This window comes from Acanthochromis polyacanthus, chromosome 21, assembly GCF_021347895.1.
Source record: "Acanthochromis polyacanthus isolate Apoly-LR-REF ecotype Palm Island chromosome 21, KAUST_Apoly_ChrSc, whole genome shotgun sequence".
NCBI classification, from domain to species: Eukaryota; Metazoa; Chordata; class Actinopteri; family Pomacentridae; genus Acanthochromis; species Acanthochromis polyacanthus.
This window is the reverse complement of record NC_067133.1, coordinates 12,606,405-12,632,766: the sequence shown is the minus strand read 5'-3', so window position 1 is coordinate 12,632,766 and position 26,362 is coordinate 12,606,405. Positions and strand designations below refer to the sequence as shown.

The 26,362-nt window shown below is 40.5% G+C and overlaps 1 protein-coding gene across 3 annotated transcripts in view; it reads right to left on the bottom strand.

Annotated features, from left to right (window-relative positions):
- The window catches only part of shank1 (SH3 and multiple ankyrin repeat domains 1), a 73,759-nt gene extending 51,459 nt beyond the window's left edge, over positions 1 to 22,300 (bottom strand). For all 3 annotated transcript variants that reach the window (XR_007938582.1, XM_051940899.1, XM_051940900.1), the window contains exon 1: positions 21,877 to 22,300. The gene's annotated coding sequence lies outside the window, so the exon portion shown is untranslated. The remainder of the gene's footprint in view (positions 1 to 21,876) is intronic.
- Positions 22,301 to 26,362: the final 4,062 nt, after the last annotated feature.

Below are 26,362 nucleotides of genomic sequence, written 5' to 3'. Positions count from 1 at the left end.
CACTTAACTCTGGTCTCTATGGGAACAGACTGCTTCACTTACAGACATGCAGTATTTGTAACCCATGTGTTGACATACTATTCACACCTTGCGTACAAATGAACCATGTGCTAGTAAATGCAAGACTTTCCTGCTGATGTCTGAACCTTTTAAAGCTTTCTGTCTCTGACATGCTGGTATTTCACTCTGAAAATATAAAAATAGACTTGTAAGGAGATACTACTGTGACATGTACTACCTCCAAACACATTACTACACAGAATAATATGTAAATTAGCACTGGGTAGGACTATCCTTATTAAGGTTATATTTACACTATGACCTTACAGAGTAAAAATATTTCTCTGTAGATGTAAGACATCAGAGAGTTGATTTTGATATTTCTGCTATTATAGCACCGAGGGCCAATGCTAATGATCTTAACTGGTGTCTCTGATTAGTGCAACTATCAGAGACCTCCACATTTACACAAATACATTCGTGTTCAATTAAGGTTCAACAAATTAATTTTTCCTTTTTTGGTTGCCCTGTAACCTTTCTTGGTGAAATCTTCAGTCAAACATCTGAAAATTATCTTGGCATCTTCAAGTGTAAATAAAGCCATCACCTGTTTTTCCTGCCACATCTGTCAACTGCAGCCTCCAAATACCAAGTATTTTCATATTGTCAATAAAAATAAGCAATGCAGCATCAAGGAATATCAACCAGAACATTAGCCTTCAGTAAAAGTAAAGTCAGCAATTCTAATTGAATCCAGTCACAATTCGAGAATATCTCCTCATGGCCTGCTAGCTGTCCATTCTATGCATACATTAAATAAACTACAGTGTTTGCACAAAACCCCAGCTCTGTAGGCGCGACAAACAAAATGTCTCTATTCCAGTATGTTCTGTGCTGCTCAAGCTTATCAATGTTCACGACTTGATGGAGGGAGGGAGGGCATGCTAACTAGCAAAGTATTAGCAATAATTCTACATAGTCGTAGAGTTTTCTGGGGTATTTGTGTTTTCCTTTTTTAAGAATTTAATAACTGCAAGTGTTCTCATAATAAAAACTATTAAAATACATATCATGAAACTATTTTGTTATTGGACTTTCAGCGCCTTGAAGCTGATTTAAAATCCAAACAACATCCTCAATAAACCAATGTACAACCTTCCACAGCAGACAGTTTGTCACTGCACATCTGCTATACAGACAATCGTAATGCACAACAGCACTTCATATAAAACACCATACACTCTTGCTCTTGCCATCACCCCTGAGAGAGCTGAGAAGCCACTTCAGAGTGCCAGTGAGCAGGATAACAGATCTGTCCCTGAAGGCCTCTGCTTGGCTCTGTGCGCCGTTTCAGGATTTTCAGCACCACTACATTCTGGACAGCTCCGCACACAACCAAACAGCTGAATAACAAACGATGGGAGGGATGAAGCTTTCACGCAAGGGGGTTGACCAATCCGCAGCAAGAGATGGCAGAGAGAGCAGCAAAAAAAAAAAAAAAAAACAAGGAAACAAATCGTTTGAAAGTAATTACACAAATTTATTCAAGCAGCTGTAATTACTAGTCACTTTGCAGATTCAGATTTTACATACAGATGTGAATACCTCTTTCACCACTGATAGCATGCAAAAACAAGTTTGCACAAAAATGGATTGTAAATGATGGTTTCTCATCCAAAACATTCCTCTGGAAAAAATATAAGCATCAAGCTTGTTTTCATTTGATTTTGAATGAACGTCAAGTACAGAATATTGAGGTAGCGTTAAATTATGAAGTGACGTGTGTGTGTGTGCGTCATGAGGCAACTGTGAGACACAGGGGGAATTAGAAGCATGTTGTGATGGGAAAAAAATGTGTCAGACTGGTGCAGCTTTCCCTTTGGGACATTAAAAGAGTGTAAGTTAAAGCTACCAGCTGTCCAGTTCACCAAGCAAAAAACAGGAAATAAGATGGATGACAGAACTACACATGTGGCAATGGATATTCAGTTTAAGGTGTGGTTTAGGCTTGTATTAAAATGTTCTTTTGTCTGCAAAAATAAAAGTGTGGTAGTAAGTCGCGAGTATTACATCTTTCTATAATATATCTTGCTCCAAGACTTTCTTCGAAACAAGTATCATTATTCGATGCAAGTAGAGAACTGCGTACCTTGATCTGTGCTGTTTGGAGGCAATACCTCAAATAAATTAAACTGCTTTATAGAAAATTTAAATTCCTACCACAGATATTTATTTGATTTAACAAAAAAACACCAATTTAAACCTAAATTTGAAGCAATACAGCTTGTTAACATGATTTTTTTCTTCCTGTCTGAAGAATATATGTCAGTTTCTCCTTTTCTATTTCTCCTCACTCTTCACATACACAAACAAACTCACTGAGTGCAGAACGGGTTGTGATAAATACTGGCTCGCTGGCAACATGTCTGTCTCCAACTTTTGAAACCTTCTTAGCAGTCTAACTTCTGTTCACAGTCATGAAGAAAAGACGGAGACCGCAGACAAGTGTGCAGTAAACTGTAGTACATAACATCCAGATTGCATCATCCACTAATGTCGAAAAAGAAATGGAAAATGAATCGTTAATATTGCTTTGCATGCCATCATTATTGAAGCATAACCATTTTGAATATTTGTCTTACAACTTCACATCAGCATATCTCATTTATATCTCATCCTATGAGTCTTTTTTTTTTACATCAACTGAGGTAAATAGTGGCTACATCCATAAGATAAATGCTGTGGAGCAACTAGTGCACTATATTAGGTCTGAAAATGCACAAATGTAGCATCTAAAACTGCAGTACTTTAATAAATGTAAACATAAATAAGTATTAACTAGGCTCTTGTTATATAGCTGCATCAGCTATTGCATTTTTAAATCTTTGGTAAAGGTTAAAAAAGCCCGACTTAGATGTAAATGAAAACTAATGACGCCTCTTAAATCAAGCTGTTTCTGACCATTTAGAGGAGTGCCAGAGGAAAGAAACAAGCCCAATTAAATCAAAGCGAGCATGTGAGTGCAAACAGACAGCGGACAAAAGACGACAAGGGAGGAGAAAGAGACCAGAAACAAAAGCGAATTGATGAATAAAAGAGACAAGGGCAGCGAGAGAAAGAGGAAGAAAGCAGCGAAGTTTGTGCAGGCTTTTCAGAACGCTGAACAACCAGAGAGAGGCACCTACAGAAGATATGATAATAAATGGAAGTGAACAATCCATATTTTTGCATAGTGCTGAGCAATCAAAGATAGAGGAAGCTAGAGAGGGAAGAGGGACAAAGGGGGAGGTAGCAAGGTGTGTATGTGTTAGAGAGAGAAAAGACAAGTCAAAGGGAGACATAGACGTTAAACAGGAAGAAGAAAGCAAAATTAGAGGGGATAAAGCAGAATTAAGAGTCTACAACTATAATCGCAGCACAAGGGTTAGTGAGACAGAAACTTTTCTCACCAGTATTCAGCAGAATTTGTACTACAAGCACTCTGACTACACATGAGCTGGAAAAGCAAAATGGATGCTTGCTTTCTGTACTATCCCAACGCAGTGGTGTGGTCACGATGACAAAATTATGACTTTGAATCTGAAATCTGCCTAAATATTGTAACAATCATGCTAAACAAAATAGATGGCAGAGCATGGAAGGTAAAATTTAAATTCAACTACTTTAACATCATCAATGTAAGGCAGTGGAAATCATAAGACAGCAGGAGGGAAATATTCTATTACATGTGTTTGTACATTTTCATAAAACTGGAAAAACTGCGCTCTAACATCAGGTTTTTATACATTCATCTCTCCACCTTCTCCATCACACTGCTGCTTAGAAAAGAATAAATCCTTAGAGAGGCAAGTGGGAGCAGTACTCCATTGCACATTTTATTTGAAAAATTAACATTTCTGTAGGAATTCAGTTGATCATTCTAACTGGTATTTCTGATCTACATACTTATGAACAGCTTTTATTTAATTTATAGCAGCTTAGTAAACGTCATTAGTGTGATTGTTACGTTTGCATTAGGGATGTTATTGATAATCACTTAATTCATAAAATGCCTTTAATAATTTAACCAATTAACATTTTATTAACTGATAAGGCAGAAAATGAAGGATAAACATGTAAGAAAATGTACTATACATTAGCTGTAACACTTGGTGGAGGTTCTTACTGTTTAACGCCGTAGTGACCCTGTGAGGCTGTTACTAGATTACTAGCGGTCCGTGTTGTCAAGCAGAGAGTATTGTGGGAGTGTAGCTAGTAAAGCGCCACCATGAAAAAGTCTTCTGTGATGCTTAAAGCCTACCTACAGAGGTCTCTTTTGTAGGTAAGCTGAAGTGTGCAAAGACAGCGTCACTGTTGAAAGTAGTTGAGAGTCTAAGCTATAGCAGTAGTGTTACATTAGCTTTTGCATTAGCGTTCATTCAAAGCAGCTTTATCACTACGTAGAATGATCATGAGTTCACTTCATGTTAGCGATTAATCAACACTTGATTAATGAGGCTGCTGATAGTAGGTGAAGAAATTTGTTCAGAATTTGCATCCCTACTTTGCACACAGAGCTGTTGGTCAGTTTTTGTTTTTAAATTACAGCTAAAATAACCTGTGTGTGTGGTCTTGCCCTGGCTATGATGGCTGTAGGCAGATTAATGCCATCTTTTACTTCTATGCATCTATGTTGTGAACAACCCATGGTCTCTCACCAAAAGCACTTGTATTTGGAGACATGCCTCTCATTTTGTGACCATGAAAGCTGCAGTGGGCTTATGAGACAAGAAAAAGCGGTTAACATGCCCACCATGCCTGCAGGAAGTGGAAGCAGAGCACTGCGCACACACACACTGCCCTGCTGGTACACATGAAAGCAACTCACAGGTAATACAGCTTCTATTAAAACACTGTAATTCTTACAGTACTGATGCTAATAAAGTGGGGTACAGTGTCGTTTCTAATGACAGGTATTGGAATAGCTTTCTAGTATCCCTATTCTTGATCTTATGCTTACTAACAAGTAATTCCAAATTACAAGAAAGCAGATAACCAAAAAATTAATTTGTTTGGCTGATATGTGGTCCTGCAATAAAAGACCTGGACATGTTTAATCTAATACTTGTGCAAGAGTTATTGCAGTTCATCTTGAAGAAGAAATGAATGCACAATCTATAGAAGCGGTTCACTTAAAATTACTATTTCTAATGGTGGGTCTGTACAAAATTTCACCAACTGCATCTCATAATTGACAAGATATCTGAGTCAAAATGTAAGCGGTAATCCAACCGACCGACCAACAAATGGACACACACATCCCTAGAGCTCCGCTGCTAAAAATACGAGGCTTTCAGCTAAGGGGAGAGAGCAGCATATCACAAAAAAAGAAGACAAGAAAATGGCACACATGGATGGGCAAGATAAAACAAGAGCAAGAGAAAGGAGAAGGAGGATACAAAAGAAATAAAAACTGCAGAGATACTGAGATGAAACAAAAGAACACTGAAGGAGAACAAGCGAGGACAGGAGTTGAATGTGAGAGGTGGTTGTGAAATCAGAGGTGTGAACTCAAAGGGCTGGATGGTTGAGAGCAAAGAACAAGATGAAGGTGTGGTTGAACCATATAGCCACTGCCAAAAGTCAATACTTACATTCATTGTATTTAGATTTGCCCTTTTCCTACATTTCAATGCCAATAAATTGCAATGAGCCCCCATTTTTGCAGAATTTATTTCTTGTCATGTTGGAAAAGGCTCCGAAACAGCATTGAGACACTCACAACACATTAAAATGCTCAATTGAATGGCATAATGATGTTCACTTTACAGTAAGAAGCCCCTTAAAAGAGGCCAGTTTCTGTGCAGGTTTATACAGACACAAACCTTGAAGCTGTTGAGTAAAATCCACCCACACCGCACAGCGATCATCAGCCTTCTTAAATAATAATCTGAAAGTGGATGGTGTGACAGATCTGTTTGTCACGCATTCTTAGCTATTTATTCACATTTTCTTAAGTTATATTAGCCTGATCCCAGGGGATGGGGGTGAGAAAATGGAGGCGAAGCTAAAAGGCTGTGCCCAAACTTTTAAGAGAATCACTCATTGTCAATTAAGCTGGAACAGGCCAGGGCAGGGGGAAAATTATGAGAGAGAATGTGATAATCAGCTCCCAGGAGAAAAGTCATGACTCACACATGAAAGACCTTCATAATGAATGATGCATGTGTGAGTTTATGTGTGTCTATCTGAGTGATGATGATGAGGGCGATGAAGCGATTAGATATTGCCTAATGCCAACAAGCGATAATCATCTCCTCGTCTTCGTATCTGGCTGTAAAAATCTTCGTCTCTCACCATTCTCCTTGGAGAGCTGTTTCAGTTTCAGGTCATATCATTAACACTTTCAGCCAGCTCTGTCACTTAAAACTACATTAACCCTGCTAACCCTCATCTCATCTAGTAATCAGAGATGTTAGTTCCACGAGGGAAGGAAGAACACCCTGTAGTGACGGTGTGTGTCAAAAGAATTTAAAATTAAAAATGTATTAGCTGCACAATGAGGGAATACATGACTGTTTTTACACATAATACTAAGCAGACAGACTCTATTACAACTTGGTAAAATGTGATATCTTTCTATGAACACTTTGCAGAAGTGATGAAGTTGGTTTTGTAAAGCCACTGTCTGCTTTATTTACTTAAGTGAGATGCCACAATGAAGCCACAGTGTAGCCCTGTGATAGCCTGATGACCTTTCCAGGATGTCCCTTGCCTTCCCCCTAAGTCAGCTGGGATAAACTCCAGCCCCCCCACGGCTCTAATGCGGATTAAGTGTTGTATAGATGATGGATGGATGGATGGATGGATGGATGGATGGATGCCACAATGCATGAAAATAAAGGAAGGGATAAGACATTGCTTGCAGGCTATACATCCTCCAAGCGATGAGTCATTTCAGCATACAGCAATTTACTGTAATGAATATTTTAAAGAATAGTCAGACCTTTTGGGAACTGTGTTTATTCACCTTCTTGTATAGAAAGATCAGAAGATTGTAAGGCTTTTAAGTCTGTCCAGTAAATGCAAAGCCAGCAAATGCTTATCTTAGCTGAGCACAAAGGCTGGAAAAACGGAGAATAAAGTCTCTAGGAACTGTGCTGAGCAATTTTGGCCAAAGTAACCACATTTGAAATGAGGAAAGGTCTATAGGCCAAAAATCACAGAAGTCTGAAAAACTTTTTCAGCATAGGCACCCAGTGAACTAACACTGTAAGAAGGAATTAGTGGAGCACCATGTTAGATTAGGTTAATCCTTATGTCTGTATACATGGCATGTCTAAAAGTCACACATTAACACGTGCTTTATTTATATCTGTAGTAAAAATTAAGTGTAAAACAACAAGCTGTGTTGCAAGTGTGTGGCAGATTAGTTTTTGGCAGACAGCAGTGACATTTTAGCATCTCATCACTATAAAGCAGGCAGACAAGCAAGTTTTAGCATTAGTGACCTTCAGAGGTCCTGATAGGTGGCCTTGCCTCTGCTTCTGATTTGTGCAAAGCTAGGTTAGCTACCTACTGGCATCATATTTACCATAAAGACATGAGAGCAAGAACAATTTTCTTATCCACCACTTGGCAAGAAACTGAATAATCTAATTTCCTAGAATGCCAAACTATTCCTTGAAATGTAAATTTGCTTCAATAAGTGTTGAGCCTCAGTGTGTTGGGAAGACCTTCTGAGCTTAACATGCAGTCTAAGTAATAGAGTAGTGAGTTACGGGATATTAAGAAAAGAGAAAGAAGTATTTGTTTGACTGCTGGCAGTGTTGTGTATGCATGCCCCTGCCTCAGCACATTTGCTTTAGATTCATTTGTACTCTTGCAAAGATCTGACAGCTTTCATATTTATCTGTTCTGTTGGCACAGTCACTTCCAATAGTGTTTGTTGTCTTGTCTCATATTTCACACAGCAGTGTGTTATGCACAAACAGACTACGTCAATCTTGCTTTTTATGTGTTGACATGCAACTGTGTTGTGCAGACAGTAGTGATATATTTGAATTTTAATCACCCAGTTCAATTCTAAACCCCTTTCACACTAAATGAAATGGTATTTTGATAATTCGTTTTGCTTTTTAGGTAGTCTGTAAAACTGATGGCAAATGTAGTTGGCATGGGCTTTTGGTGTCAGTTTATCTTTAATCATCCAATCCGTTGTGCCACAATAATTACTAATTATTGGTTATACTTTTGGAGTCTTGAGCAGAGACTGCATTTGCATTATGTTTAAAAAAAAAAACACGAAAATATTAGGTCACCACAAAAACCTAATGATGTTAAGCTGGAAATATCTCAGGTTGACATCTTGTCATTCAGGTTTGATGAATCTGTATGGATGAGATGAAAAAAAAAGTCCAGAGGAAGGACACATTGGCATTAGTTGGCTTTTGGCAGTGCTAAAATGTTTTGTGCAGGGCTGCTTTGTAATCATTTGTAGCAGAATGTGAATTCCAGTGGTAAATTTACTCAGTATGCGCTCGAGCACAAATCAACAAATGAAACAGGTGGCTGGCAGCTCTGGTAGTAACACCCTTGTCAAAAATGAAATGTTAAGATATTCATGGATGGGGAACGAGTGAGATGAGCCATTAACATCTGTTTTAAAAAGACGCAAAGCTCACGGGAGGAGATGGCATGTTTAGCAAATTTGCGTTTTGCCAAGGGAAAGATGGATTTGATCTCTGTTTGTTCACTCAACACACAGTTACCAGGTGTCAGTGTAATCCATATTAATCCTGTCTCGTGTACAATCATGCACTCATAGCGTGCTTGAACTTTCCACTGGTGGCAGAAGACGATGAGCAGCGAAAAATGGGGTTATGAGGCAGCATTTCCGCTTCTACTTGAGAGATTTTCGTGTGAGAGGGAAAATGAGGTAACTTTGCTGGGTGACTTGCCAGAGTCTTGACCTGGTTCCACTAAGCTTCAATCTATCTACAGTCTGTGTGATGCCATCAAAAGACTGATATCCCACCAGCACAGTGACATTTACCCTCCCTCCCTCCCTCCCTCTCTTTTTATCTCTCGCAAACACACATGTATCTTCATGCTCTCTCTTTCTCTCTCTCTCTGGTTCACCCTTTCTGTTATGTAGGACATAGTGTGTATATAGATAGATATTTTCAGTGTCTTGGTCCCCAGGAAATTTCACTGGGAAACTTCCAAAGAACAGATCGCCCCACTTTCCTGCCAAACTGGAACGGCCAATTTCCCTCCCTCCTTGTTTGACATCTACACACAAAATGGCACTCTGATGCGCACAAATGGACACAAATCTCCTTTACAGCCTGTTTGTGTATGTAACAACAACTCACAAACACATTCACCACTGCAATCCCCCGTGAAGATGTGGACACGCATGGATAAAAGCTAATACTGTGAGTAAACTCTGACCCTATGGTCAAGTGTGCATACATGTAATCATCCTCCACCACCAAAGCGTCCACGTGGGATCTGTACGTCACATACAACACCGATCTAAACTGCAGCTACGCCGGGGAGCTCAGCGAAGGAGAATGAAGCCACGTGTTCTACGCACGTTCTGATGTAACCATCCCTTGTGCTATTAAACTAGGGTGAGCGCCGACGGAGGAACCTGGTTTGAGTTTGAAAGCAAAGGGTGGGGTGGATAACAGCGTCACTCGTGTTCTCATCATGGAAATTTCACAAAATTAGGCTCAGGACACCTCTGAAAAGAACACCAGCACATCTGCTGTCCCATAATCTCTCTTCTTGCACCCGACACTCACTCATCGCATCATATCTACACTCAACATGCAATCAACAGCACTAGCAGACACGCCACTTCCTCTGTTAGGCTGTACAGTGGTGCTTTGAACTAAATACTTGATAACAAAGCAAATATGCTGGTGAATAATGTCCAATATGTTTAGTGCATTTGTGAATTTGCATTAAACAAAGCACAGGTGAGACTGATGGGAAAGTCACTCAAGTTTCATGACAATGCAAACAACCATTGCTTACTGAAGGAAATGTCAGGGAGAGTCTATAGAATTCATCCTCTGGCCACCAAGACAGCATGTACTACATTTTGATGGCAATACATTCAGTAGTTGTTAAGATATCTCAGTCCAAACCAAAGTGGTGGACTCACCAGCAGATTAGCATTACAATGCAGCTAGTATGACTAATCCACAATCTATAATTATCAACTGGCCTTTCTGCTTCCAAACATCCGGTTCCAAACTCATGAAGTTACTTCAACCCAGACAGGCCCCAAACTAAAGCAACAAACACCTTACAAAAAGACGTTCTTGCTTACAAGAAATCAAAAACCTCTCACACCAGCGTTAAGCCCAAAGACATTCATGCAATTTTACCTCTCTTTCTGAGCATCAAAAGAAACAGCATTGTAGTACAGGAAGAAGATTTAGAGACATGTTGGGGGAAAGCAATAAAACAACCCCCCAGAGGGCTCCCTATATATAGACAACAGTGGTGTATCGTGAAGATGTGAGTGGGTGTAAGAAACTACATAAAGACAAAAGAAAGAAATGAGCGTGTGAGCTTTTCCTGAGGGGTAAGAGTGACCGCGTAGCCTATTTCCCTGTGGTTCGAAATTGTGTTTACTGCAGGCTACCGAATCCAGCCTCCAAACACAGTCATGTTTTCCAGACCATTAACATTAGTTTAATAAATGGTAGCTGGAAGCTCAGCCAGCCAAGACAGAAAAATCATAATTAGCTACAGTAATTTATAAAGATTTCTCTTTCTCTTATGCCTTACAGCTGGTGTTCACTCCCCCTTTTGTGGACCTCATAGGTCACTTGTTGTTACAAAGCTACTGATGTCCTTTGAGCTACAGGTTTGTTCATTTGCTTTACTTATTGATCAAACTGAGGTCAGACTGTTTACTTGTCAAATCCTGACAGCTGATGAATGCCAGAACTGCACACAGAGCTGCTACCATTTTACTGAGCAACCAGCTGCAACTCCTATTCTGCAATGCTCAAGTTTTGGCAGTGATGGTACGGCAAAGGCTAATTTAGATGTAAGTTTAACCTTAGAAGCTGGACTGTGACTGCTTAGGTCCAGTTAAGTAATCCTGAATATTTGATTATTTAAACAGCTGTGCATGTACACTACATCATTTGCCATCAGGTGGCTTTTAACTGTTTTTCATTCATTTTGACGGAAACCAGTTCCTATTCTGCTCAACCTACACAAGCTCAAATGGGGATATTTTGGTTTCTGTTCTGGCAGTTTTTTTCAACCTACTAGACCTTTCACGTTATATACTGAATGTTAAATAACAGCTTAAACCAGCATTATGTCATATCAGCTGATGAAAGATGCATGCCTGTATAGTTTGTTAGTTTTATATGAAGTTACACGTTCTTCAACAAACTCTTTTTATTATTCATGTTAGTCACTAAAAACACCTCCACCACTTTTTGATGCAAATTAAGTTTAACTGAATATGACACACCGTCTTCTGTAGTCCCAGTAATAGTCCAAAGCCAAATATATTCAGGTTTCAATCACATGAGAGAAAGACAATGTTTGCTATTTTTGCTTTATAAAATGATTGTAATGATTAACTGCTTAAGAAAACAGTTGCTGTTTTTGTTTTCTGTTGCTCTACTATTTGATCAGTGGACTAATCATTTCAGCTAATAGCAAGCTCTTGTATGGGCACAAACAGTATTTATCTGTACGTATGTGAATAAGGCCACAGTGTTTGTAAAAGCTCCTCTATTCTCTACAGAAGAGACAAAGACAGTCAATCAGCTGGGGAGCCAGAGAGTCGAGATCACATTCAAATAGCCTGCTAATTAATTAGCTTTATTCGTCATCTCCACTAAATCTCTGTGGGCCTGCAAAGAATCTGTTCATGTTTTCCGCTAGCAGCTATATATGCTTCCTTTTTCACAGAGCTGAGTAATATCCTAAATCACACAGTCTCATCTCGCTCGTCTGGCTGCGGAGCTGAAGTGGCGGCTCGGCTCAGAGTGGCAGGACCCACTTGCTGCTATCTAGGGCCGCACTGAGGGCCAAGTTGGGGCAATTAGTTGGCAGCGCATGGGAGAGTCATGAATAAATAAACCGCAATGGGAGTAGCTGCAGGGGAGGAGACCGCCTGAACATATGAGGGGCTGTGAAATATTAAAGGTGGATGCTGCTCCACTGCTCGAGGCGCCAAACGGGAGGCTACCCATGTGGCAACCTTCAGGTCGTCCCTTTTTGTTTTTAGCAGGCCAACAGAAAGCAAATCGCTCGTCCTATTTCATGTCTCAGTGTCGGTCACATTCACAAGAGCATGCTCGATTTCTGTTTTGCTTCTCTCCACAGAACGACGTCCTTTGAAGTCTTGTCAGAAAGTGCCAACCGTCAGCAGAGTCGGTGTAGCAATGGAAGTTTTGATCTTGACCCGCTGGGAGTTGACCAAAGCTGTGGTTGTGATGAGCGTGCAGCTCTGACAAGAGTGAAGGCAGGTTTCATGCAGTGGTTGGAACTCAACACCTTCTACCAGGAGACAGGACTAGAGCGATTCATACTCACTTAAACACACTCAAAATGAGGTAGAACGAACAGGGGACCAGAAGTCGGGCAAAGCTGTCTCGGTTTGAGAACGTCTTGTCTGATGAAGTGAAGGGAGCTAAAACCTCCCTGTGGTCCAGAAGTGGCTGACTCAGCACTTCTTCCAGGAGGATCTGTGGTTTCACGTTTCAATGCTTTTGAATGGAAAATCTATTTCCTCAGACAGACACAGCATCCCAAATAGTCACATTACTTATACACATCTTTTACCCACACTGTACTTGGTAAATCTTCACTATGGGACTGTGATATAGAGATTAAACAAATCCCTGTTAATCATTAATCTGAATATTATAATGATTTTACATCTCAACAGCTCATTCCAACTTAACAATTTTAACAACATTCATATGACAACCAAATGGTGGCCAGCTCCAGGTCCACTTGTTGTTTATTTGTATAGGTTTTTACTCATGCAAACATCAGTCTGCTTCTTAAAGGCATTATGGAGGATGTTTTTTTTTTGTTTAATTTGTCTGATTCACATAAAATGAATATACTGACCTTTAGTGGACTTGCATGTATGGTTTCTAAAAGAATAAAAAATTAAAAAAAATAACTGTGGACATGGCAGGACCTGAAAAACATCAGCCAATCAATGCACTCGGACCGAGGTGTTTGGTTTGCTCCCTTTCCTGTCAATCAAAAATCTTCCGGCTCAGGCCTAGTTACGTAGATTACGTACGCCTTGGACTTACGTGTTTTGTGTATGTGTTGCTTTGGTATAGCTTCGTAGTTAGCTGGCGACTTGTTTTGCTCATCTTTTTTTACATAATGGCAGATAAAGATCCAGGGGGACCCAGCCATAAAAGACAACTTCACGAGTGCTACGCAAGTTTCTGGAGGGGGGCGTTTCTTCGAAAATGTTAAAAGGGGGGAGGTTAGAGGGGGGTGAGAGAGAGGTTGTATGTGCGCATGCGCATGCTACGTTCAAAGTCGTAGGAAATTAAATCTCCTCTAATGCCTTTAAATATAATTTATTGTTTTGTGCAATATCTGACTGTGCAACAATGCTTTGACCAACGCAATGAAATTTTACTTTTCATAATTCCAGAGCTGCTTCCTTCATTCTTGTTTCAATCCTCAGACATTCTTTTCTATACCATTTCAACCTAGCTTACGTAAAACGAAAATGAGCCGAATACAGAATTCAGATTGACAAAAAGAAGCTTTTGAGGATGTAACTAAATACAGAAATAGAACTCTTAGTAATTACTCCATTAGGGAGACGGAGCCACGGCAGAGTTATGTGACGATCGCCATTGGTTAGTCTGTCTGTCTGTCAGCAACATTAGTCAAAAATGGATGAACACCTTTAGATGAAATTTTAGGGAAGGTCAGAAATGACACAAGGACCAAGTTATTAGACTTCGGCAATGATGCGGCTTAGAGTCTGGATCCACAAATTTTTAAAAGATTTCAGCCATCAGAAATGATGGCGATCACATGAGCAGCTTTGACAGAGTACTGTGCTGTGCTTTTCTAAGTTTACCTTTGATACTTGGATCTAGTGTACATGAACAAGCTTTTGAGTGAAGGACTTGAACTTATATTTTTACAATGTGGTATTACTACCTTTACTTAAATAAAGAATCTGAGTCCTTCCACAACTGCTCAGAGTTCTAGTCACATTGAAATCAGCACATCTGTGCGCTGATGTGCAATCACCATAAATTTTTTGATGGGACGCTTGTCTTCACATGATATCACTGCCTTTCATTTCCTAGCATCCCTGCTGTCTTGTACAAAAACAGGTCCACCTTCTTGTCCTCCGCTTCAATAATTCACCGAGACTCTTCTGATGCGACTGCTGTGTGTTTCTTGTTATCTGGCTTGAAAATGACAGATACGTAACAAAAACAGATGAGGAGCCGAATGACTGCAAGCCACAGATTCAATCAGACTTTTTAAACTCCAACCACAGAGAGGGAAAGCCATCACATGTCCGCTGTTTTAATCTATCTATGTAGGTCAATCAATATGGCCTCACATCAAACGACTGTTATAGGTTGCGTCTCCTTTGCCTCTATTCATGTGTTCCTCCCTCTGTGTTCAGCTTCTGTCTACCACTTCTCTCTCTTGTATTCAATCTCCTCCTCTTGCTTGGATTGAAAGTTTGAACAATGTTGTAGTTTTCAATACCATTCCATTTTGCTAGCTTCCTCTGATGAATCTCCTTAAGCGCAGGAGAACGTGTTGAATTATGTGCAAATGTGTGCCCACTGTAAGCCTGAGCATGTTATAGTAAACTCTGTCGGCCCTCTCCCTGTGTTGGGCAAACGCTGCCTATCATGAGGCCCCTCACAGTGTCTGACGTCCAGGCAAGCTGGCAGGATGTACTGTATCTCATATATCACCTCCCATTCACGCTGCCACAGCCCCCTTCCACTGTTACTATAAATACTGCCAGCTGTGTTTCCATTATTAATGCAGCAAGACGCCCAAGCCTTCCCTGGGCCGAACATAGCCGATTCATCATCTCCCATAAACTTTAAAAACACCTACTGTTGCCTACTGCTGGTGCAAACTGCCACACACAAACACGCAGACGAGGTGCATGCATGCACGCACACACACCAACACACACTTCTGTCCATGACAAGTTCATTGGTGAAGGAGGAGGCAGGCACGAAGAGAGAATCAGCATGAACACCAAAAATAGCACAATGCAGCTTGATGACAGACCAGTTACAGTTTGAAAAAGACTGTAATGCAATATGGAAGCAGAGTGCTGCAGCTCAGTGGAGGTGAATTAAATTAGGCTCTATTCTTTCTTGGTGAAATGTAGTACCAAATTGAGATACAATGCTGTAGTTTAAAGAGGTCACCGAGAGAGAAAGAGGAAAATAATAATTACGTTTTTGTAGTATCCAGGCTAATTAAATGACTGTAAAACATAGTTAAAAGTTAAACCATGCTTACTGCCTTTTCCATTAGCAGCAATTGCCTCCACATTGGGGTTATGTTGTGACAAAAGAAAGGTGTGATGCAGCTCGACATCTTTCAATCACAAGTAACAAAACTGACACCAGTTGAAGTTTGCACAAAGCGTCCGTTCACACCAACATCAGCAGAAACCATAACAACACTACAAAGGTTCTAGTCTGATCTGACACATTATGTAACACTAATTCCAGCATATGGATGCTTTAATTTTTCACTAAAACATCATAAAACAATCTAAAATGGTTTTGTGATTTGCAGCAACAAGCACTGCCAAACAAGATCTACTGTTAATCGAAATATTTTGACTATTACATAGAACGTCATGCCTTCTACAGCTTCTACAGATCTCACACATAACACAGTTTGGTTGAATCAAATAAGCCTCTCACAGATAAAAGAACATGAAACCCTCACTGTAGTTGGATACTCTGAACGCTGCTCACGATCCTATCAGCCTGTGGTGCTGCACTCAGGACTTACGGGAATAACTGTGAGAACAAATTTAGGATTTCCAGCAAAAACATTAAAATGTTTGTGTATTTGAACTCACATGAGATCAAAGGAAGACCCAAAATTGATTTCTTTCTGGAGATTTTGTATTATCCTTAACATTTCTGGGGTTAACACAAATATAAATCAAAGATGACAGCTGGGAATTCATGTTAATGCAGCAAATCAACCACTGCAGTGTCACCTACTCATTAAAGATTAATTTACTGGAGCATTTAAATAAAATTCAGATACTAATGCACTTCAAATGTTTCATTGTTTCCATTTATTTACTGTACTCTTGTTGCAGCTGCCAAATCTCTAAAGTCATATTTACCACCTGAAAGCTGATACAAACAGTGCTTTCAAGTAGGAAGCTCATATCTGCTGTCTTTCCCACAGGACATGAATGCAGCATTAGATCCTCCGGCTGATGCTTATGCCGCTGCCTTCAGTTGTGCACAAATACACAAACACACACACAAATTACACCCCACCCTACACTGTGATCATCATCCTGGGCCGGCGCTGCTCCGCTGCCGCCATGCATCTGCTGCTGCTAAATATAGCCACCCCACTTTGATGATGCAGCGGTGACTGTTGGGAGAACTCAAAAGCCTCCCTCCACACCTCTCAATGGCGCAATTAGCCCTAATAAACTGAGAGTGAATTCATGATGCATGGAGGAGTCTGGCCAAAGCCCTCCACCTCTCCAAACAGCTTCCCCTCTAATTACCATCAATAGAGTCTTTGCAGTGGGACAGATGGGATCTGTTTGTGAGGACACAAGGTAGGAGAAAGAGTGAGAGAGAGCGACATAAATGAGGACAAATGATAATGTATGCACCTGAAAAAGCAACCGCATGTCCATCAGCCTCAACTGGACTTTGTATCTAGTGCTAATTACAAAAGGTTAGCATGTGAACTCTCACATGCACCTCACAGTTGGCAATAATGGCATTTATAGAAAGATGTCACAGCCCTCAGAATGAATGACTTGAATAATTTTGCTGATCCCAAATACACTGTAATTGGATTAAAGCTGTCATCATTCATAAACTTTGGTTTATGATCCAGTACTGAAATCGCTACAGGGACAGTCCCATTATCATGCACTTTGTGCTAAGAGCAAAGTAGCAAATGTTAGCATGTGGATAAGCATGGTGAACATGACTATACCTGCTGAACAAGAGAATTTTAACGCAGGTATTCTTGACATGTTAGCATTCAGATGTTAGCATTCAGCTCAGAAAATCCTTGTAAAGCTACACAACATGGCTGCAGGTTTAGTCACGAAAAAACATCCCCAGATTCAATCAGTACAGCTCCTAATTGTGAGGCCTAATGAACAACCTTGGACTCTATGGATAAGAGGCACTTTGGAGAATTTTAAAATAGATCAAGTGTCCTTGTCCCCATCACCAGGCTACAGTAGATTTGGAAACATTCCAGCAAAAATTGCCATTTTTGCTTGAGCTGTATCAATCCTATATAGAGTAAACATTCTCAAAACAGTGAGTCAGTAAACGGTGATGTTTTGAACCCTACCGCAACAACAATGCTACATCTATTTCAGTCAAAGTCATATTAGGAAGCCTCTTTTGAATGTGGTATTAAACCGGTCACCTTCTAAAAATGCAGTTTAAACGACAAATTAAAAAGGTCTATTTCAGCCACAGAGGCCTCCAGGATGGAAAACTTCTTCAGAATTTTTGCTCAAATACAACAAAAAATGTCTGTATATTTACCTAGACTCAATGAAATAACATTCCAAAATGCATAAAACTGTACCCATACCACAGCCTCCATTTACCAGCATGAACACAGATACTCATCTACTATAATGTTGCCCTGTCAATGTATTGTTCAAGCTTTGTAGCTAACAGGAATAGTAGTAGCCACACCAGGCTAATTTCTATCCCCCTAACACAGGGCAGTTGAACACTCACTAAAAACTGTGACGCTATACTCACTCCAAACCGTGTCCTCCCTTCAAATCAAAGGGGAGGTGCGTCAATGACTGGGGAGCATCAATTTTCTGCATCACGCCAGGTGGAGAAAAATGTACCATAAGTAATGACAGCACCTCTGCCTCCCAAACACTCTGACAGCCTATTAACAGCAGACAGTACCATCACTCCGCTATGATGAAACAGTTGCAGATGGTGCAATGATTAATAGAGACAGAGACAGAGCAAGTCACTAAGAGATAGGTGGATAGAGGTAAATGACAGAGGAAAAGGAGTAAGGAGAAACAAGCGAGAGGACAACGTTGAAGTAGGACAGAGCGCAGGGGAGGCCTGTCTGTCCCAGATCAGTCGTTTACCGCCGGCAAGAGAAGGAGAAGGAATGAGTGAGACAGGAAAAAAAAGAGAGAAAGGAGTGAGAGAGTAAACGAGGTGGCTAAATCTGGAGTTATGAACTACATCTCCCCCAGAGCAGTGTAGCAAATATTGAAAAGAAAGTTGAGCTCCACTCCCTGCACTTGGGCAAATAAACCAGGAGAGAGGGTGAAAATAATAGATGCAAAAACCTCAGAGAAAAGATGGCTTTGACAATGAAGCTCTGACAAGTCGTCAGCACAACAACCACTGAACAGAGGGATAATCAGGCCAAGACGCAGCGTTTACCCCCTTTCTCTCCTTCCCACGCCCCTGTGGAAGGGGATTCTGAATTATCATGGCTTGAAATAATCCAATTAATTCCAATTAATCAAGATTTATCTCCGTCAAGGCCTGTTTTTCTGCATGAGTCAGGTAAGCTCTGCCCTGGTGCACGGATAAATCCTCTTTTTTGCCAAGCTTTGTTGAACTGAATGAGTGGCGAGAAGAGATTTTGGTCTCCTGATCCCCACAGAGGGATCTGCACGGGTGGAAATGTCAACTGTGTGCTGTGTCCTCTGTAAACAAGCGAACTAACGGGTGCCATTCAATAATACTTTTCCAACCAAGAAGGAATTAATGGAATTTCCCTGCTACATGAGCCAAATGATAATTCAGTTGCTAGGGCAGCAAATCATAGCTGTTTGCTGGACCTTGACTCTCTTTGTGCCAAACAACATCTGCAGCACAAATGGCATGACAGTCAGTTAATCAACATTCATCGCTGGCTGCACCAGCCTTTTGAACCAGATCAACTCAACTTTCACACGTCAAATTAACTGAGCGAGGAGGGAGCCAAAGATGACTGATCTGGATTCAGCTTAACTGGTCTGAGCCCCCAAACTTTACACTACCAGACTACCATCTGATGGTATTTCAATGTCATCCAGGGGCTTCAAATATTGTATTTATCTGTCCGATCTGAAGACTAGCTAAACGAAGAGGTAGATGTTCAGTTACAGACTAATTTGACAAAGAATTATTGGCTTTATTCTTTAAGAGATTGTCTTTGGATCGGGTAATATCCAACCATTGTGGTGGGAGTGTAAACAAACTAAAATTCCTTTTTCTTACTTTCTACCAGACAAATGCAACAGAACAGCTCTTTGGGCCAGATGGAAAAAATTATCAGGTACCATGCCAGCGTAGTGAATGCAATTAAATAATGATAGTACAGGAGTTTAACGAGAATACAGCTTATTTTACAGAGAACATTATGTATTTAATAATGTGTGAATTTTCATCCTTGAGCAACTGTAGATTGATGCATGCTACTGGTGTCATAAAGAGACTTCAACACAGACATGTCAAGCCCAGCTCATTTCCAAGTGGCATGTTTTTTCCGTATGATTAAATATGGACAGTATATTGTTCTTTGTCCAATATTTTTGTTTTTTTCTGGCCCTAAATGGACACCACACTCTACAGTCCTTGACTTTTGTGGGTTAAATGTTAGGATTGAACAAAAGAGGTAAGTTCATGGGCTGGTTGGGGGAACGTGGTTAACTCAGACACATCTGTAATAACAGCTGGACAGGGAGGGCTGAATAGCATAAAAAAAATTGAGGCTTTAAACATCATAAACAAAAATATTCCAACAAGTTAATGAAGCTCATGGAACAGAGGCTAGCCCAGATATGACATGACGACAGCTTTAAATAAAGAGACTGTATCACTCATAAATCTGTTTTAGAAACTGTGGATTGGCTAATGACATTTGGCACAAATTGCTTTGATTAAACATGTGCTATAAAATGTGTTTGGCAGTTTAACACGCTTCTTTATATAAGCAACTGAAGCATCACTGCCTCTGATCTATGCAGGGCTGGGAACATGAGTTAGTGTGTAGCAACTGCTTGACATCAGTATTTGATGAGTGTGTTTGAACCTAAGAGCGCCACTTAAAGCAAAGACTGAGTCCTGCATCTATTTGCTTACACTTCACAGAAACATCACTAGACACTGACCATAGTGCTTCACTTTTATACGTCAACGTTTACTATAAGCCTCTCCAGAACTTCCATTAATGCGCTGATTGTAGTTCAAAGTTTCACAGTTCCAAACCAAAGTCAATATTGGCTGTTTTGTTTGCTTGTTTCATCTACTACACTCCTGTCCCTGAGGTGACATAACACATCAGAGTATGAGCATTTCTAAGTTCTTAGTGTGTGTGGGTGATGTCGTATTATTGCCCCAACCTCTGCAAAATCGAAAAGTGAACTCACAGCCACATCTCTCATGCTTTAAACGCCTCGATCAGCAAGTTATTCGCAGTTAAACTTTAACTTGTGCTACATTATGCTGAAATCCCCCTCGCTGCTCCTTGCAACACTCTGCAATACAGAAGCAGCTTGTGTGTAATTATGAGCACCCTGTAAAGTGACCTGCCGTCACTTTTCTGCAGGGCTGTGCTCAGTGCAGACGAAGGCATCTATAGATAGACTAAACTCAGGTGGCGAGATAATGACAGGAGCAGACCAAACACATGTTCCCCGCTGACAGGGTGACCGTTTCTTGTAGAGGCAGCAAGTCAAGTGAGAGGACAGTGGTTTGAACATCCATTTCTGCTGTTTAATGCATGGGAAAACACCTTCTATATATGTTCCTATCTGTTCCTGAGCACATCAGTCTACACATTTTAAATGACAATGTGCATCTGTGTCCATGTTCATCCATGCATATCCTTCCTTTACACTCTACAGCCAATATGTCAGTGCAGGCAAAGTGTGATTTAGTGGGTGATTTTATGCACTCTTTAGCCTTTTAATTTGAACATTGAGTAGTAAGCTGCTCTATGCACCCAATCCTCAGCAGTCCTTGTCATGTATGTGAATGTCTGTGGGTGGGATTATCAGTTTTACACAATCATCCACTTATTTATGTTTTTTTTTAATATCTGATGCCACATATTCTTTGTCATTCCCTGTCTTGGCTTATCTTGTTTTCTGTTTGCCTCATCCACAAATCTTTTCCACTCCTACTCTGTTTTATCCCCCCCCCTTTCCCTCTTGACCCCTCTTCTTTTGCCTCTCTGTGAAACTGGGATAGACCATTTCATCTAATGGCATCAAGCAGCAATCCACTGCCAAATTCTGCTTGGTTTGCCTTCTTTGTAGCTGTGCATCCCTCAGCAGATCCTCTCAAGACTTGAGGTTTTCTCATTTAATTTTATTTGCATCCAGTTTTTAGCAGCAGCTACTGCACATTCTCATTTAAAGCAGGGTTTATGCATGCATACACGGCCATGTGACAGAGGAATTAATGTTTCACATCAATGCAGTAAACTTGAACATGCAAACCCCCTCCCACCTCCTGCTGCACACACATACACCCTTATGACTCCACCACTAGTCCTCTACAAACATGAAATCATGCTCTCCTTGGCTCTACCATACACCCTCCTTCATTCGCATGCATGTCAAGAAGGAAAAGCGGAAAAGACAGAAAATACTCTTACTGTCTTTTACAATCCCTGATGAAATACAGAAATCCCTCCTCAGGAAAAAAAAAAAGGAGACAGAAGTAGGAAAGACAGGAGGGGAAGCCCAGCAGTTGCAGAGGAATAAGGAGTCAGTAGGGTTGAGCAGGAAGATGTAATAAAAGGAAAAAAGCAAGAAAAAAAAAGAAAAGAAAAGACAATCACTGCTGCAACAATGAAGACCCTCCTCCTCCACTACCGCCGCCACCACAAGAAATTACAAGGTGTCCGGCGTGCTGCTGTACGCTGAGGGATGGAGAATTATCCTCGGCTCCCAGCCCGTCCTCCAGCAGCAGCAGCTCTGTAGTAACACTTCTATCTCTTCGGTCCGGCAATCTCCCCATCCCTCGCTAGCTATCCTCCCCTCCTCCCTCCCTCCAGCTTGTTCAGAGTGCCCCCCTCTCTTTCCTTGCACTGGTTGGTTGGTTTCTCTCCCTCACCCCCCCACCTCTCCGTCTCTCTCCATCTTCCCTTCTCTCTCTCTCCTCCCTCATTACCCGGATACAGGGCATACCCCTCCCTCCTTCGATCTGTCTCTCCCTCTCTATTTCTCCTTGTGTCTTTGATGTTTTGGAGTTAGACTCTTAGCTGTGAAAAGAATCTGCTTTTGCCCCCCCCCCCTTCTAAGAGAACAGAAATCAGTGCTGAACACAGTGGGATCCACCCAACAGTGCAGAGACACACACGCACACCAAACACTCACACACACACACACACACACACACACACACACACACAAGCACATAAAAGAATATCCAATAATTACCATGCAATATCAACAACAAAACCACACGCATCAATTAGAGCGAATACATCCACCAGATTCCCTCCATAATCCAACAATTATATCCAAATCAAAAAGATATCGGGCAGTGCCATATGCAGCAGAGCAGTCAACATGTGTATTCTCACACACACACAGAAATATGAATAAGGAATGAAAGAGATGTGTATAGGAGGACGAGGGAAGCCACTGCTGCAATGCTTATTATCATACTTAGAGGGGGGAGAGGGAGCGGAGGACTGTGGGTGGAGAAGGAGCTTTCTACTGACGAGCAGAACTGAATAGCAAGTAGAAATCAACTCCATTATGCCAATCAGTGGTGAGTGAAGCATGTCAAACTCGCCAAACAGGCTTTGATGAGCTAACACCCCTTTAATAGTCGAGAGCTCGGGTGGAGTGGGGTGGGAGGGTCACAGCGGTCTGAGTGCATAATGGCAACGATCACAGAGGGGGAAAAAAAATTATGTTTTTCAAGAGTCACATCTCCCTCTTGTTGTCCGGGGTGATTAGGATGAAGTCTGTGCTGCTGGCTGGCTTGCTCTTGTGGACGTTCCAGTGAGATCCCAGAGTCCTACAATTACAGGACAAAAAATAAATAAAGGCGAGAGAAAGACCCTCGCTGGAAAACTGGTTACAGTTGGTCTTGACAAGTGCAACGTTACATGTGAAATATTGACAAAATATCACAGATTCAGAATCCAGTGCAGAAGCCTTTTTGGATTTCTTGTGCCTCCATCCCAGTGGATATTCAAAGGCTCGTCGCATAAATCTTGCATACTAAACTGCCATTGCATTTGAAGTTTTTGTTTTTTATGTGGTCTATAGTCTCCTAAAACATTTTCTGGTCCATCTAATTTTACACATCATCCTATAAATAAGCAGTAACATTTCCCCTGAATATGGATTTTTCTCCCTTATCAAGAAACAATATTTGAAGTATTTGGGATCTTCTAAACGCCACAATGGAAAGCTGTTTTATTTGATTTCACATCAAGTCTTCCCTTTTCCTGACAAATAGTTTTAGTCCAACAAAGCCGCACAAGCTAGAATTTAGGGCTGAATGATTCGGGGAAAACATGCCATTGCGATTTGATTTACAATGTAATGGTTCAAAGTCAAGCTACAGTTCAATATTCCCTGTGTGATATATTTAAAAGATGTGATAGAGCATGTGAGAGACCATCAAAAGCGTGACTGCCTGACAAGCTGGATGGCATGAATTTGTAGAATTATGAACACAACCATTTAAACCTTGAGTCAAATGTGTTGCTAAGCATATATCCTCAGCTTCGGCTTTTCAAATTTGCTAATGTATGGTTTCAAATTGTGAAATCTGTTTGAAATCAGTTCATTGTTCAGCCCTATTATAACTCAGATGGCAGATGTCAGTGTAATATGCGTTTTCCTAACTGTACCTGGCACGCTATGCCTAAATATAGCACAAGATATGCACACAATAAGTGCTGCATGGTTCACACTATAAACATGAGTGAAGCAAATGCCACGTCATGGCGTCATTTCTAGGAATGGCGAGGCGGTCTGCGTCTCAACTCAAAGGTTACGTTGACAGACAAACCCTGACATCTTAGCTCTTTACAGTGGTATTAATGACTATAAATATCACCAGCCTTCACTCTATTTTTCATCATTAACAATACATCCATTAGCTCCAAGCCATGCATTTAGAAATGGATGTGAATGAAATGAATCCCCACACAGCGGAGGCTGTCCACCTCTTCATTCAGTCAGTGACTCATGCGGAGGTAACTTTCACACAGTACTAAAACTATTACACCACATAATCTTTTGGTTTCTTTAAATTAGGTACGCATTGCATCGTGAGTCTGCATCTGCCAGCGCTTCTCCTTTGACTGATCGAGTCAATTCAAATGGAAGGCTGTGTTTAACAGGTTTTCTTCATCAGGCTCAAGCTGGACCAGCAGCATTAATTGGATGAGAGTAAGAGCGCAGTTGCAGTAAGCTAAAAGGATTGTTGTGCTTTATCAAACTGACACAAGCAACTGTAGCTCGTACAAGGAGACAGTGGAGTTGCCTTAATAGCAGAGAGTTAGACTTAACAAAGAAAGATAGGCGTAATAATGATAAGAACAATATCCCAGCTTCTAGAGCTCCTGCTGCTGTCAAATACACAGGGCTTTGTTACACTCATAATTTACACTAATACACTGACATCTCAGTCAGTAGCAAGTCATTTGAAGCTTGTGCTGCCTGTCACCTGGGAAATAATGTGCAATGCCAATACACCTCTCAAAAGCTTCCTCCTCTATGTCTTAGTTCCTCTCTCTTCTCAGCCTGAGCTTGTGTTTTAGCATTAGAAACCATTTGTGTTTTCTTGCTACTTTGCGAGTGACGACAGTGGAGGTTGTTCCACATTTAACACAGTCAGCCATTTTGCAGGGCCACAGCTGGCATGCAAGGCTCATATCTCATGACAGATTACAATCCCGAGTCCTAAACGGCGGGAACAGTCATGTGGCTACATACATATTGTGCATGCACCGTAAGATAGGGTTTAATGGAGTTGGGATGAACTCAAGAGTAAGATGAAGAGCGAGTGAAGTGACGTACCGTTGAATAATTAAAATGTTGAATCCTAACTGAGTTAAAACGGCTGGAAAATGTGCCACAAAATGGAATTCCACTGTATCTTACATAAAGCAACGCTGCAGGGAGAAATTAAACACAGTAGTGGGCAGCAGTGGTGAAGGAAATGTTCAAACCTTTAACTAAAAATAAATATCAATACAGCAATGCAAAGATAGTCCATTACAACTATAGGTCCTGCATGAAAAACATACTACAGTAAGAGCACAATATATCTAAAAAAAAAAAAAAAACAAAGTCGTAAAACTGGTTTGGTCCCTCTGGCTGAGGGTATATTAATGTATTAATCACTGTCAAATGATCAATGTGGGAAGAAAGAATAAATTTAAATTCTGGATGCACAAATGTCAGATTTTGGACATTTTCTGTAATGTTTAATTTTTGCTGACATATTTGATCATTTATTGAAATCCAACAATGTGAGAAGTTTACAGGAAAAAAGTGCTATTTGGTAGAGCTGTTAACATCTAAAATGTCAGCCCAATAACACACCGCTTTTTAAAACCAGTATTTTGTGTAAAATCTTCATTTGAGAGGTAACTAAAGCTGTCAAATAAATGTCATGGAGTACAAAGGACAATATTTCCCTCTGAAATGTAGTAAGTATAGCATAAAATGTAAATCCTTACACAAAGTACAAATATTTAAAAATTAAGCACAGTGCCTGTATGTACATGTACTTAATCACATTCTACCACTGGTGAGCAGCAGCTAGGTCTTGAGGTACCAAAATAAATTATTGTTCCCACTTTGTAACCAAAAATATGATACTTTTTACTGTAGCACACTTATTTTTTAGACTTTGAAGATAAAACCCACAAGATCAAATTATAAAGTTAAGTATTTTATCATAGATTATAATGTAAAAGATGTGTAACGTGCCTATTACCTTTAGCAGTTCCATCTTGATGACATTTCACTCAAAATTTCCGAGATAGTGTCATGCTAACTCCAAAGCCCAGGGGTGAAAACACTGAATCTTGCACCGTCTCAAATTCAAATCATATGTCAGGCCCCTTTAAATATGCTAACTAGATAAACACCAACAATCTCTCG